Raw genomic sequence first — 10216 nt, 5'->3', positions numbered from 1 at the left:
CCAGATGACTTCCTGCCCTTTGGGCAGGGGGCTGGACTCAATGATCTCCCGAGGTCCCTTCCAGCCCTAATGTCTATGCAATCTATGAAATTATTCATAGAATAATTATTATTATTACAATTCCACATTTTAGATTGTAAAAAGGTATTTGAGCAAGAAATTCCTTTGGTGGATAATAGGCAGAGCTTCCGGCAGACAATTCTCTGATAAGGAACCCTTGATATCTAAATTCACTCTCCTTTTGGTTCATCTTTCTTTGCAGGACATTTGTGAGGCCATCGGTAAAGGAGCTGTAGATTTCAAAATAATGTAGATAGCAGCAGAAAGGGTGGGTTTCTCAATAGGAATGGTATTAGTTTGGGTGCAAGTCTCTTCTTTGGCCCTGGCTTTTTGTGTGGCCCTAAGCAAGTTGCTTAGGGCCAGTTTTCCAAATATCTGGGCCTTAGCCCTTCTGTGGTTTAGTTTCCCTGTCTAAAACAGAGGTCTGGGAAGATAAATACATTAAAGACTGCAAGGCACTCAGATACTTCAGTCACAGGGGCCCTATACATACCAAAGATAGACTACAGTCGGATGCGGTATGTTAGTTCTGTGTGGGTAAATCTAGAGAGAATTCAAACTTGGCAAATTGATAAAGAGAGAGACTGTAACGGACGTTCCAGAATTACTAATTGTGTATTTGATATGTGAAGAGATGCCCAGAGCTTTGGATAGGTGCAAGAGAAATTAGTAATAAAGAAGCCTTTGGGAAAACGCAGAAATCCTGGGATGAAGCATTCACAATTAATTAGCAGGAGCACTTTTTTCTTCTTGAACATGTAGAATTATGTTTTGAATTTGTTGCCATTGCCTCTGCCTACAGAAATTTTAGGGGCCCTGAAGTCACAAAGAATGAAAGACCAATTTAAAAAAAAAAAGCCAAATCAAACAACTCTCCCAGGTCAGGATAAGTTAGACCAGGTAGGGATTCAGAGAACAGGTCTGTGGGAAATACCAGTGGTGGTCCCATACTTTAGGGGTCTCCAAAATTTTGCAACAAATGTCCAGCTTGCTTATAGGTCATCAAAATTAAGCCTCTAAGGGACCCGAAATGCCTCTCTTGCCCAGGGCCCCAACAACCCTAAGGCCACCACAGGAAATACCCTTCAAAAGCTGCTGCCTGTCTGCGGGGTGGAATCGTCACACTCCAGCTCTCTTCTGCAGCAGCAACGTCCCAGCCTGCCAACTGCTACTATATCCTCCAGCTCAGCCCATATGAGGGGATTAATCAATGATGGGTGCACCTCTACTGCCCCTTTCCTTCCCCTGGCTCAAAATGCTATTCCCTATGCTCAGGTGGAGCTCTTTAAAGCACAATTTCATAGTGCAAGCTCTTCACATCCTGTCCCTGTATAACAACTCCCCTCATTCTGCTGCCTGTTAGGAGCGTAATATTTGACCCTGCACTGGAGTGGGCAGAATTTGCAATTTTGCTTGCCGCAGTGAAGTGCGGCACGATGGTCATCTCATTTGAAAAAGTAACACCATAGTTGGCAAGTTGCTTTTTTGTTGCACAAAATAATTAATGAGATCCCAATATCGGTGGCCGCACCGCCTGAACAAAGCTTGCAGGCATTTTCTAAACTCTCTATCTGGGTGGGGAAACACCCCTCTCTACTGTTTTAAAGGACGTAATAACCTCCCGGGTTTCCCATGGTAACAGACGGTGCTCCTGAGTTTGTACACACTGCCATCTGCTGCACGGGAAGGAAACTGGGAGAAGATGTATTGCGACAGGAAAGGCAGATGGAGTGTGTCTAACAAAGCTTTTTTTGTTTGGGTTTTAAATCACAGTGTCTTCAAACTTCCCTCGTCTCTCTGCAGACAGTAAAAAAAGATCACAAAAAAGGCAACTGGAGAATTGGATCTCACTGGGAGAGGTGATGGAAACCTCACCCAGCTGAAGGGTTATAATGGTAATAAACCAGGGCTCCCAAAATGCACTTTTGTTTTATATCAGCTTCACAAAACATTGCAAATTGAACTGACAGTCTCTCTCAATTTCAGCCCTCCTCATAGGGGCTGTTGATACTTCGGCAGTGGAAATCCTGCCTACTCAAATGGGGAAGGTTTGTCATCTCTCATGCCTTCTGTAAAGGACAAGCAATTCTCTGTAAAATGTACCAGCTGTGTTCCAACTGCACCACGCAAGAATCACACCGGTACAACTCATAACCTGCCTGGGAATACCTGCTAAACCGATGTGACTCAAAAGTAGTGGCTTCTCATAGTCTCTCAAGAGCAGGCCCTTGATGGGGCTAGGTTTCTGGCTGGTTTTGCTCAGTTGCCCATGAAGACTCCATGTCCCTCCAATATTTGGACCTTTGCATTACTGCAAGATTTATACCCTGCCCTGTCCCAAATCATTACCATTGGTATTGGGCATACCTGGTATCTCTTATCTTATGTCCCAGTGAGCTTCTTAGTCTCAGACTGTTTTTCCATTCCTTTTCTAGACTGTTCACCAAACCAACTTAGAATTCAAAGCACTTTCTGCCAAGCCTCTGCAGATATTCTGTAGGGAATCGTATGAAAGACAGAAAGTCTTTACACAGTACTTCTTGTCCTTTGGCTCAACTGTGACGTTATAATGCAACGTTCCTATCACTGTCATCTTGGCATCAATTCCAACTGGATTCCTCTGCAGATTATACCTAGGCACTTCTAATAATTTTTTTGCATATGGATGAAACTTCACCAATAGAGAATAATTCATAAAAATTCCAAATAAATTCTTGAAGAAAGAGATAAACACCAGTAGTAATAGTAATAAATTCAAACTAGTCATTGAAACCCCTATTTAAAATACCTAGACTTTAATTTTTGGAGGTTCAACACCTCCAATTGATATGTTTCATTTGGCTAGCATAACTTGTTCATACGCCATCAGGTGGCTTTACAGTGAGCTATTAAATGGATAGTTAAATTCTATCCTAAAGGTAGTTTTATTTGAGGCGGTGAAGTAACCCACACCTGTACTTTGCAAAATCCTATTGGATTCAGGTTCCCTTAGTATCTCAGTATCTGTGAACCTTCAAGTAAAGGAGTTTCATATTTAGTTGGCTAGCTGCTTCCATCAATAATTCATGTGAAAGGACTATCGATTTCTCCTCCCTGAATCTAGTAGTGAGCAAGTCCTAAAAAACTGAACAGACAGGCAAAGAAATAGGGAGGAAGAGGAGCATCTGGTATTAAAGTGGACCAGGTCTTTATAGTCTGGCCTGACAGTGTCTTATCTTACCTTATTAGAAGACCATTGTTTTTTTTATCCTCACACCTTAGGTTTTCCAAATTCTTGTCTCAGCTGAACTCGACAGAGTACTCTCCTTCACTTCCTGTGCTTACAATGTGTAGTGTTACTGTGTCCAATGCTGTTTGGTAAAATGTATATTTAAGTATAAGGAGGCAATGTTCTTTGGGTAGATGGAATATCTTTTATTAAACCAACTGAGTATCTTTTATTAGACCAGCTAATAACAGATATCCCATCTACCCAAAGAACTTGGCCTGCCTATGTCCTTAGAGTAGACCAACATGGCTACAGCCAAAAACCCAGCTATATAAGGGTGAAGTCCCCACTCCCCAGCCTAATGAACTGGCTGTCCCACCTAGGTACCAAGGCAGCCTTTGGCCAGCTACTTGGCTGGTTCCTGATCCTCTTTCAAGGGACCAATCTAGCTCCTGATATTTGCTGCCTAACACATCAAACCTCCAATCTGTAAACAGCTCCCTACCTCTTGGCTTCTCCTTATCCTGTCTCCTACTCCCTGCCCTGCTTCTTTGGCCCCTGTATCTCTGCTTGCTGCCCCTCAGCTTTGTGACTCCAATCCCTGACCTCACAACCTGTCTCCTGGTTTCTAATCTCTGGCTGTATACCAAGGGTGACCAAACTGATATAGCCCAATGGTGGCCGAACTGCAGCTCGCCGGCATGGTAGTTGTGGCTTTCCAGGGCTTCTCTGCTGAAGCCCCACCCCTGCATCGTGCCCTAGCAAAGCCCCACCCCCATGCTCTGCAGCTGCACCACTTACCCTGGGGCATGGGGAAAGCCAGAGTGGCGCGGGGGGGTCACCTCCACTCCAGGTTACTCAGCACCATCCACTCCGCTCTCCAGCTTTGGTGGAGGATCGGATGTGGCTCCCGGGTTGAGTAACTCTGGCCACCCCTAATATAGTCTGTGAGTGGGATAAGCTCATGTAGCTGTCATCTGTCCATGGGGTTTATAAGGAGTCTAGGCCAGCTGGGGCTGATCCAGCTCCAGGCTCAAGCTGGAGGTAATCATGGTGCTGGGTGAATCATCCTCACATCCCTCAGGAAGAGGCTCCCTCCCTGCCCTACCCAGGCCTTCAGAGGTTCAGTTAGCAAAACTTCATTTGAACAACAGAGTGCCTGCTTGCATCTCCTGACCTACCTGGAGCCCTGCCCACCTGCTTAGTTCCACCTAGATCCCACCTGAACCTTGCTTAGCATACTCCTTGCCTTGATCTTTACCTACATTTTTGCTTGCACCCGTGCCTAGGTTAGACCTGTGCCTTGCCTGCTTAGTTCCTACCTGCACCTTGCCTAGCCTGAACCTTCAGGTCTGCCTGTCTTGGCTCCTGCTACTATGCCTGCCTGTTCCCACCCTGGATTGTCCCATTCTTGTCCTGCCTGTCTTTGAGTGTTCCTGTCCCCAGAATGGACTTCCTGGTATGACTTATGTCTTGCCTTGATCCTGACTTCAACACCGCCCCCCCCAGTTTGAGACCTAGACAGGTGCTGGACAGCACACTATCATAATCCCTGCTATAACACCATCTCTTTGGACCAATTGCCTCTGCCCTAGTCCACCTGAACAGGGATTCACCTGGGGGAGCAGTGGCAGCATTAATGCTGCCTCTACTCCCCTGCTGCCAAATTTCTGAATGCATGGAGAGTCTCATAAGCTTGAGGACACAGCTGTTTGCACAAGATGGAGCCTACAGACTGGCCCCATGCCTCTCATCCAGTTGGGTGAGTTGGGTCCTACTGGATAAGTTGGGTACTACTGCTCTAGACAACTGGCTTCTGTCCTAGCTACAGGCTTTCAGTACCTGGGCTCAGACTGGTATCTTGGACTTGTTTCTTAACCTGTTAACCTTTGGCTCCAAGCCTCTGCCTAGCCTCCAACTACCCACCAGAGCCCTCAGCTCTAGATACTAGGCTGTGCTACCCTAACAAATGGGGACTCAAGCCCTGTTCTGCCTCTAGGATGTCGTACATTTACATGGCTTTTAAGCACCTAGCAGTATGTCTACACTGCATCAGCAGAGAACTCAGCTTCGTTTCACTGCAAGGCAATTATCCCTGCTTACCTGCTCCATGCACATCCACCTTAGAAATGAGGTGAGGGTGCCTAAAAGACATCCCTAGCACCATACTCAGGACCTGGGCTTCCTGCATACTCACAAGTGGTGGCTTGAGTGACCACCATGGCCATCTGACTGGTTTGCGAGGCTGGCAGGAGCAGGAGCAGGTGAGCATACATATTGCCTCAACCTAAAGACTGAGCTCTCTGCAGTCACTAAACACGTTCCTACTCTCCTCTCCTCACCCTCACCCCCACACAGCAGCCACAAAACTGCTGGCACACTTAGATTTCTTATGTGTCTGCATTTTGGGCTGGAAGGATACCCAGACAACTACACTTGACCTACCGCGAATGGCCAGTGGTGATCCAGAACAGCCATCTAGATATCAAACTGTACTGAGTTCAGCCTCAGTCCAAGTCCATCTGAGAAGCACATAAACTCAGCAGAGGTTCCTGTCTCCTTACCTGGACAAAAGCCACATGGATCAACTGTTTGAAGCTGTGGGAAAGGAGAAACAGGAGGATGCCGTCTTATTCAGGTAAACATCTCCCTGCTGATCAGCTGGATTCTCATCTTAGCAAACTGTGTTGAGCTAGACTCCAACATGAGGGAAGCATGTAAGTCCACCTGTAATTCTACCCCTTTTGATTAGGGATGAGCTTTGTGCCAGGCTATGAACAGGAAAGGCCTCTGGACTCACATACAGCTGCCCTCTGCTAGAGCAGGAGAGCCCTCTGATTCTTCAGGAGAGTGTGCCTTCCTGGGTGGGAAAGGATTGCATTCCCGAACCAAGACGTGCCCTTTTTGTACTAGTGACAGCAAAGACTAAAACATCTGAGAGGCAGAATAGGATCAGGGCCATCGTTTGTAATTCCATTAACCTCCCTAAGGTTCAGCACCGAAATACTACATTGACTGGCACTACGGATACATTTTTTTCTGTCATTAGGATATGGATGGCTGGGCTTGTTGTTAGACTTATGACCCAGGGAGTCATGAGCAGGCAAGGTCAGGAAGCAAGGGTCCAAACTAGAGTCACAAGTCAAAGAGCCATGAGCCAGGGAGGTTGTTTGCAGTTGTTCCTCAGTGCTGGGACTTTCTCCCTCTTGAGGCTTGCCAGAGCCTGGGCCCAGGCATCTTTTGGAAGTGCTGTAAGACCTTCCTATTTGGGCAGGAATGTAATCAAGACTGAGATGTTATTTAGGGAATCTGTTTTATCTTGACGCTCTAGTTCCCTTCCAGATTGTTTTGGTCTTTCTGTCGTTCTCCTCTTTTGAAGGTATTTTGTTTTCTTAACATAATAAGCCTGAGTCTTTGTTGGAAAAGGCAGCGTATAAATTGAATGAATGAAATAAATAAGGCAGGCAATCAGGAGCAGTTGGGTCAGGAGGCCAAGGTGTGTAAGGCATGGAGATCTGGGTGGTCATTAAGCTAAATAGACCCATGAGCCAAGAGGACTGGATTTTTACAGACCTAGACTGGGGGTCTGGGATTTGAGCCCCGTTTCTAGTAATGTAAGTGCAAATAAACACATTGTATAAAAATCAGCCTGATTTCTCTCCTATTAAGGCCCAGCCCTTTTGTAAGAGAACAGCCTTAAAAGTGTTATTTAATTCCCCCCCTTTCTCAGTCTCTGCTGCATAAGTAAACCCCTTTTAATGTCCCTATTCCATAATGTTAAGACAATTAAGACACAGCCTGCACCATTCAGAAGAACCAATTCTCTCTCTGCAGGGTATAAGTAACCCCTATTGAAGTTGTGTACCACCTCTTCTTTTTATCTGGTTCCCACTGACTCCAACGAGAGAGGGACTTGTATCCTGCAGTGGAAGCATAAGGCACCCAGTAGGGAGAGCTGGGAAGATAAAAAGAGAATGTAGTAAATGAAATAGCAAGCACAATGTGAATGACTGGATGGAAGCAGGAAGGGGGAAACAGGCATATAGTCTTGCCTGTCAATTTGTCTCGCCTCAGGGAGGCTTTGCAAGTAGAACTGACAACGGGATATGCCCTCTCTAGATCATAACTCCCAATGATCTGCTTGCAGAAAAAGAGTTGGAAAGAGAAAAAACAGAGGAATGAACAGGTGAAGCAGAGGAAATAGCAAATGTGTATAAAGCTAACAGTCCCGCTTTCTATTAAGGTCCTTTTTAAAAACAGTTAACAACTAATTAGTAGCTGCTTTAATCACCAGTTACTCAACTGTAATATAGTCCAGCAGGTCTATGGACTGTTTGTAAATACAGGTGATAACAATCTTTCCAAACCATTTTCTGGTGGTCAAGTCTGTAACATACCTATTACATGTAGTAATATACATGTGATACTTGTACTTGTTATGAACCACTTAAAAATGTAATTTTAATTTAGTGTGTGACCACCTAGCTATATAGGCAGATAAGGTTCTTTGGGTGAATTTGACATATTTTATAAAAGATATCAGATTCACCCAAAGAACCTTGTCTGCCTATGTCCGTAGACCAACATGGCTACAACCTACACCCATCTAGCTATATAGCATCCTCTGCTAAAAGAGGAAATTAAACTGACTCATCCTACTGAAGGAGAAAAATCCTTATAGAGCATACTAGGAGTGGGGAAATAATCCCTACTCTCCATACCATAATGGTGTCCAATCATCAGTAAGTGACAGTGGATAGTGCAGCTATTCGACTTACTGGTGGCACATTTTCTCTTGAATTGCAACAGAAATGTGACTGAAAGAAACAGCCTGTCAGTACAGTAGCCCCTACTGCCATCTACACCTGTGACCACTGTGGCAGAAACTGTAAGTCTAACATCGGTCTCTACAGCCACAGGAGAAAATGCTAGCATATCTACAAACCCTTCACATAGTCCTTGTGAACCAGTCTTGTACATGGCTGATCTCACTGGTACTGGATGTCACTCAGTACCTCTCAGAGTCAGATCTTTAGTGTGTTGCCAGCTACTGCAGTCCTCCTCTCCCCTGACATTCAGAAGCCAAATCCAGATCAATGACATATTAGGGGGATATATGAGATGAACTGTCCCCTCCCAGGTTCATCCAAAACCCATCCAGAGAATTCTTCAACTATGCCTTGAATTCTGATTTGAACAGCTCCAAAACATGGATATGCAATGTGAATAAGACTAAAGTTCCCTTTTTCCTTATACAACACACAACACCACGTGACAACTGGACCAGACTTTCAGACCTCATCAACTAACTGGACCGATTTTCTACGAGCACAGTCACAAGTGCCATTATCGCCAAAGGAATATGCCCCGTGCGGAAAGGATTGATCCCATAATGAATGAAATGTCTGTCACAGTCCTAAAACTTGTTGGGAACTGAGACATCACCAAAACTCTATGTCCTTTATTGAATGCACTGAAATGTTCATAGGGTGAATATGATATCTTTTATTAGACCAATTTAAATAATTGGAAAAAAATTTCTTAGCAAGCTTTCAGGTTTAAAAACCCGTTGTAAGAAATAGTTTATCTAGTTGATTTAATGAATAGTTTATTCATTCCATCCAGGAAGAGCAGATACACCAACTGCAGATGTTTCCTTAGCCTGACAAAGGGTTTTTAAACCCAAAAGCTTGCTAAAATGTTTTCCAACTATTGAAGAAAAAATATCAGATTCACCCAAAGAACCTTGCCTGCCTATGTCCTTAGACCAAGAAAGCTAAAACCTACAACCCCTCATGAAATGTTCATGAAGCACCCGATGAAGAGCCCTGGAGCCTGCAGTTCTATAGCACAGAACAGCTGAGGCAGTGGAAATGCACCATGGACAAAATGCACCTCAGTAGGACAAACCACTGTTTGGGAATGTCTCCAGTATTGTCAGACAGAACTAGCATCACTGTGTTTCTATGGGATGAGAGTGAAGCCAATTCAACCCACAGTGGCTTGAGGCCCTTGTGCTCACAGGTGTGTCAGTGGATGTTAGGCATCGAAACACCTTTGAGGATGTGACTTTGGGTGACTGCTACCAGTGTTCTCCAAATGTAAATGGTTTGGGGCAGGGGAGGGGGGAGAAATGCATCAAATGCTGGTAAATGGAACTGAAGAACATCTCAGATAGTTTTGCAGGATCTGTACAACTTTGTGTTGCAAAAGGCTTCACTTTTGCTGCTCTTCACATGGAGCTTTTAAAAACTTCCAGACAGAGGGGGCTGGCAGTGCCAACTTGTCATACTTGAGCTCCTAAATTAAGGTCACTGGTTCTGCAACAGAGCATGCAAAATTAGCACATCATTGCCAAAAACAGATACCTGAGTGTTTAGGAGATGATTTGGATGCTAAATAAGAACCTGGACACTCTAATTTAGGTACTAGTGTTTGGAAGTAAGTCACAATTGACGTAGGCTGTATTAGAAGTGAAGACCTAAAAGTGAAAGATACTGAGTTCATTCCTTAGTCTCTTGAGTCAAGCTGGCCCTTGGTGCAAAAACAAGGATAGAAGTGATTTCCGTTTTAGTCAGTTTAATCCTTCTTCCGACAGACACAGGAAGAGATGATGTCCAGCGAGGCAAATCTATTAATAGTGCTAATTATTTTACTATGCTTTTTTAAAAAAAGAAACAAATATACTTTTTAGTTTGTTTGTACAGGAAACTGGTGACATGCGTACAGATAGAAATAAAAATAAATGCTAATAATAACACTTGACACCTCTTTAGCATTGTGTGAGATCCCAGAGTGCTTTGCCACATTAATGAATCAAGCATTTGCTAATGAATGTCAGTGAATGTAAAAAATACAAAGAACACAGAGGGATTTTTAGATGTCATACTAAACTGAGGAGTTGTCCAAGTGATGAATGAGGACTGCAATTAAAATCGAAACAATTGT

The sequence above is a fragment of the Crocodylus porosus genome, unplaced genomic scaffold (assembly GCF_001723895.1).
Source record: "Crocodylus porosus isolate Cpor-Errol unplaced genomic scaffold, CroPor_comp1, whole genome shotgun sequence".
NCBI classification, from domain to species: Eukaryota; Metazoa; Chordata; order Crocodylia; family Crocodylidae; genus Crocodylus; species Crocodylus porosus.
This window is presented reverse-complemented; position numbering follows the sequence as displayed.